At 35.0% G+C, this 6,134-nt stretch overlaps 1 pseudogene; it reads right to left on the bottom strand.

The window, feature by feature from the left end:
- Positions 1-4,692: 4,692 nt before the first annotated feature.
- LOC133248726 (olfactory receptor 6C3-like) lies at positions 4,693-5,475 on the bottom strand (annotated as a pseudogene).
- Positions 5,476-6,134: the final 659 nt, after the last annotated feature.

The following is a 6,134-nucleotide window of genomic DNA, read 5'->3' on the forward strand; positions in this document are numbered from 1 at the left end:
TTAACCTCCCAAACTGTATGGAATTATTTTATATTATTAGGTTAATCATGTTTCCATTATAGCTTGCAATTGCAGTGATCTTTAAATGTTGTCTGCCTAATGATGGTGAAAACTGATAAACATCTTTTACTATTGTGATTATGTAACTATTACTCCTTAACATCATTGTATCATGATTGGTCAAGAATAGAATTCTATATCATCAACACTAACATTTAATAGGAAAACCTATAATCACCTTTAAAAATAAAAATGCATATCTGAAATATCTTGGAATTTTTTGAAAAATACAAATGCCCAGGTATTGCTTTCTTCCTCCAAAGCTCCAGATACGTTTCTAAGGAGCAGCCATGTTTAAGAAGAACTGGACCATAGGATGATCTTTTATCTAGTTGGTTTCACTTTTTCTATTTGATATTCAGTGCTCCCATCTCATTTTAGCTTTTGTTTTCAGATTTCTCCATCTCTTCTACTTTTTTTTTATGTCCTTTCTCAAGCTTTTATCAAGCATAGTAGAACAGTTTTCATATACATATATAAAAATAGTATTTGTAGAGTATATATCGGAGAAGGCAATGGCATCCCACTCCAGTACTCTTGCCTGGAAAATCCAATGGATGGAGGAGCCTGGCAGGCTGCCGTCTATGGGGTCGCACAGATTTGGACACGACTGAAGCGACGCAGCAGCAGCAGCAGCAGTTAGTTCAGAATTCTGTTTCTCTGACTCCTCTGAAAAAAGGCAACTTACACATGTATACCTGTGGCGGATTCATTTTGATATTTGGCAAAACTAATGCAATTATGTAAAGTTTAAAAATAAAATAAAATTAGGAAAAAAAAAAAGGCAACTTACTTTTTCTTAATGGAAAAGAGGAGTCAAATCAAATTAGGTCAACACACAAACCCATATGATTAGGAATAATGAAGGAAAAAAATGTAATCACCTAAATCAGTCTTAGGATCTGTGGGTTTCCATAGAGATATTCTGCTGCTGCTGCTGCTGCTGCTGCTACTAAGTCTCTTCAGTCGTGTCCAAATCTGTGCGACCCCATAGACGGCAGCCTGCCAGGCTCCTCCATCCATGGGATTTTCCAGGCAAGAGTACTGGAGTGGGGTGCCATTGCCTTCTCCGTAGAGATATTCTATTTCTCCCTAAATACCTGTTTGTTAACTAGTATCTATATTTGAAGATAATTTCTAACCTAATAAGGAAAAGAAATTCTTATAAAAATATAGCATCATGTCTTAATTTAAATTATTTTGAGTGGGATTATTTGGGATTTGCATTCCAAGAGATCTGGATTAAAAATACAAATCTCTCTGAGTTACATGTTTTTCTTCCCAACTGTGAAAATGAGGATAATATTTCATAGAATTATTGTGATGGCTAACTTGATTAAAAGTAAAATTAAATTATATAAAATTTTAAAGCATGTATTCCCACACAGTAAATACTGTTCTCTTTATTATTCCTACAAATAAAATCAATTATTACATTTGAGGAAGATGGTCCCACTATAAAACAATAGCAACCATTTTGGAGGAAAATTATTGGAGACAGTGCTATTTATGTACTTATCTCATTGATCTCATTGATTCATTGAAATAACCTTATGTTACCTTTGAAGAAACTGACAATCAGAGAGTAATTATTATAAACAAAAGCATAGAGCTAGTTAAAGGTCAAATTGGAATTCTATACTATTTCCTCCTGAAACTGAAACATGTGATACTTATCAGACATATATTCAATGAGCAGGACCAAACTCAGAGTAATTTTCTGAAAATTAATTAGTTTGACTAGACTCATTCTTCAGAATCCTTGATATATACAAGAAGAAATGGCAACCCCAAATTATTCATTATTTATTTCACCTGATGAAATGCTAAGCTAAGGATTAATAAATCAGTGCTAAGGAAAGGAAAGTTTGCATTGGCTTTTACTTTACAATCTTACCTCTATTTCTACAAATGCATCACATTAAGTGGCAGAAACTATTAAAAAATATTGGTAACTACTTCAAGTTTAGGTTAAGATATTTAGCGTTTGTAAAAATACTCTATCTCAACACACTTGCAATTATCTTGTTTCTATAGCTATTTTTCTTTGATGGATTTTGCTTTGTAGCTATGGGAGAAAAAAATGGTGAAGGGTAGCAAGATATCATTACTGTGGTTCTTTATGGACATGATTTTTATATGGATTTTTAACCTGCATGAGCCACATGCAGTTTTATCACGACATATGCCCATGGCTCATGGGAAGTACTCCAGTGAATCAAATGTGCCAGCAGAGCCAAGAGGAAAATACTCTAAGGATTATACATATGTTATTAATATCTGTACCAATATTGAATTAGAAAACTTGGTGGACGATGTCCAAAGAGATAGAAAAGCATGAGAAGTAGGGCAGAAACATATGGAAGATTTGCAAAATTTTTGGAAGAGTTTTTCTGAATTTGATACATCAGGATTTCCCTAAAGGATAGACATATCTTGACCTTGCTGACTGAAATATTGGGATGAATGAATCTTATGTGTAAACACTACATTTCCTTTCTTGTGTAATAAAATGTCCCCATAAAGTGGCTCACTAACCTATTAAGTATAAAATAAATTATTCAAAAGATTAAATAGAGAACAATGAAAAGAAGAATGAGATACAGTATCATGCTCAGTGATTTCCCATAGAAGGCATGAGAGAAGTTAGATTACATAAATTTTAAAGTCTTCAATATGTTCCAAGAATTTTTCACAGGTCATTTTCCCTTAATAATGGTGCTAATTAAGTATCTACTATCCAGAGGCCCCTTTTCCTTTGATTGGTGGGCTATTGCTATTTTTGCTAAGTCACTTCCGTCGTGTCCAACTCTGTGTGATCCCATAGAGGGCAGGCCACCAGGTTCCCCCGTCCCTGGGATTCTCCAGGCAAGAACACTGGAGTGGGTTGCCATTTCCTTCTCCAATGCATGAAAATGAAAAGTGAAAGTGAAGTCGCTTAGTCGTGTCTGACCCTCAGCGACGCCACAGACTGCAGCCTTCCAGGCTCCTTCATCCATGGGATTTTCCAGGCAAGAGTACTGGAGTGGGGTGCCATTGCCTTCTCCGGATTGGTGGGCTGGGTTCTGGTAATTAATGAAAGCATGAAGTGAAGTGAAACTGCTCAGTTGTGTCCGACTCTTTGTGACCTGGTGGACTGTAGCATAAAACCTAAGAAATCTACAAAAATTTATGATTCAGATTCCTTTAATCTAATTTTAGAAATGAGCAAAAATATCTCCACATCTGTTGACTCAATCATTGTTATTCATTCAACAAACATTTAGAACCTGCTGTCTTAGATACTATAGGACACTGTTGATACAATAGAATCAAAATAGATATGAACCCACATTTACTCAGCTTGCTGCAGAATCTCCAAACACAAAACTGAGGATAGACATCCTCAGAAAAGACTGGAGAGGCCCCCAGAGTCTCTAGGTGGACTAAGTAGTGATGGTTTCCCCTGAACAAATCCAGCTTTAAAAAACTGGGAGAGGTGGATGCTTTATCAAATGTATACATAACAACATCAATTTACAAGGGACATAAAGAAGAGAAAATGATGTAAATAAATTATACAGAGTGAAGTAAGCCAGAAAGAAAAACACCAATACAGTATACTAAAGCATATATATGGAATTTAGAAAGATGGTAACAATAACCCTGTGTACGAGACAGCAAAAGAGACACCGATGTATAGATCAGTCTTATGGACTCTGTGGGAGAGGGAGAGGGTGGGGAGATTTGGGAGAATAGCATTGAAACATGTATAATATCATGTATGAAACAAGTCGCCAGTCCAGGTTCGATGCACGATACTGGATGCTTGGGGCTGGTGCACTGGGATGACCCAGAGGGAGGGTAGGGGAGGGAGGTGGGAGGAGGGTTCACGATGGGGAACGTGGGTATACCTGTGGCGGATTCATTTCGATATTTGGCAAAACTAATACAATATTGTAAAGTTTAAAAATAAAATAAAATTAAAAAAAAAATAGACCCTAAATAAATGTAGGTTTATGAACACTTGACAAAGAATTCAAAGTAATTGTCATAGATATGAGTATTAAGTTCTGAAAAGTGGCAGTGTTTGAGTTATATTACATTTATTTTTAATTATTTGATTATAAGTATAATAAATTCTATAAAAATACAGAATATCATGATCAATATATATATATTGAATTTCACGAAATAAAAACCTCTACTTTAAAAGTGCAATGCATGAGTACATATTATCTCTTTGGACTGAATTTCATGTACTATCACACAGAATATATAGCTTCTTTACACCATAGGAAACTATCAGTGTTCACCTTGAAAATACATAGGAAATTACACACTCATTTTGAAACTCTACATTTGAAGTACAGTCTGGTACTTCATAGAATCCTTTCAGGGACTGATTAACGGAATTAAAACAATCTTTTCACAATGTGCTTTGTCTTAAAGAAATACATTTCAATCTACAAAAATTCTGTAGGAGGAATAACTTTATATATTTTGAAATGTTGATAAGCAATGCACTGGAAAAACTTAGCTTGGAAGTGAAAATAACAGATTGGGAAATATGTTAACTGTCATGTGGCAGGTTAACAGGCTATAAAGAGCAAAGGTAGTTATTAATGAATAGATGGTTAGGAATTTCAGGATTTAACCTGATTGTTCTTTAAAGTGTCCTATATTTTTGACCAAAAAAAATTTTATTGGCAGAAAAGACTGCTTTATAGACCACATTTTGAAGGCTTGTTTCACTTGCTGGTTTCTCAGGGTGTAGTTGAAGGAGTTCAGCAAGGAGGCCACAGAGGTTATGAGAATAGCTACCCCTTTTGTCAATGATCTCTTTTCTTTGGGGAGGGATTAGCATACATGAATATGCAGTTTCCATCAAAGATGGAGATGACAATCATGTGAGAAGAAGTAGAGAAGGCCTTTTTTCTCTGACTGGCAAGTGGAATTCTCAAAATATCCTGATAATGTATGTATAGGACAAAATCACTAATGCTAAGATGAATAGCAAACTAACCAAAGCAAAGTAAAAACCCATTACTTCTAGAAGCCATGTATCTGAACAAGACAATTGTAAAAGGGGGAAATAGTCACACAAAGTGATCAATGACATTGGAAGCACACTAATCCAGCTGGAGGAGAAGCATAAGGGGCGAGAAAATGGTCGGAAACCAGCCCAGCCATGCACAGAACACAAGCAGGCGGCAGAGTTTCCTGCTCATGATGGTTGTATAATGCAGGGGCTTGCAGATGACAACATATGACAATGGCAGTTAGAATGTAAAATTCAGTCACCCCCCATGAAAATAGAGAAAAATAGTTGGGCTGCACAATTGTAAGATATAGTCTTGCCCCCAGAAATCTAGGGATGCACACAGCAGTAAAGGAGATTTCTGAGAAAGAGAAATTTCAGATTAAGAAATACATGGGTCTGGAGATGGGAGTCCACCCAGGTTAGGGTGGTGTAGTCAGGTTTCCAGTGACACATAATACATATGTGGTAAATAAAAAAAGAAAATCACAATCTGAAGGTAATCACAATCACAAAGGCCTAGGAGGACAAACTCTGTGATCACTGTATGGTTCATTTTTCTATCTTTTTTCTGTTTTTTCTTTTTTTTTTTCTTTTTTAAAATATACTTAGGTGGAAAGTACATTAAAGGGAATAGATGAAAAGTATAATTCATTGTGACCAATATCATCGTCATTAATGCAGTTCTAAACCTTTATAATTCATGTCAATGGTATTTTATTTTGATTATCTTATCTGCATTATTACTTAAGACATATTTGTGAATCCTGCTTTACATACTAATTCTGTTTCTAAATCTAGCAGATGATAGGAAATCTTCATACAATAAGTTACATTATAGAAAGATGATAAGTGAAATAAATAAAAGCTTTTATGTTTGTCCAATTAAATCATTGTAGTTTTGTTGGAATAATCCTATAAAATGTACATTTTTCTTTTTTTCTGTCATGCATTTATTAGAGGATACTACCACCTAAACAGAAATGGATGATCTCACTTCCTTCACAAGATCAAAATGAAACATAAAAATCTGAAGCAACAACCCAATACTCTT

The sequence above is a fragment of the Bos javanicus genome, chromosome 5, assembly GCF_032452875.1.
Source record: "Bos javanicus breed banteng chromosome 5, ARS-OSU_banteng_1.0, whole genome shotgun sequence".
In the NCBI taxonomy this organism is placed as follows: domain Eukaryota; kingdom Metazoa; phylum Chordata; class Mammalia; order Artiodactyla; family Bovidae; genus Bos; species Bos javanicus.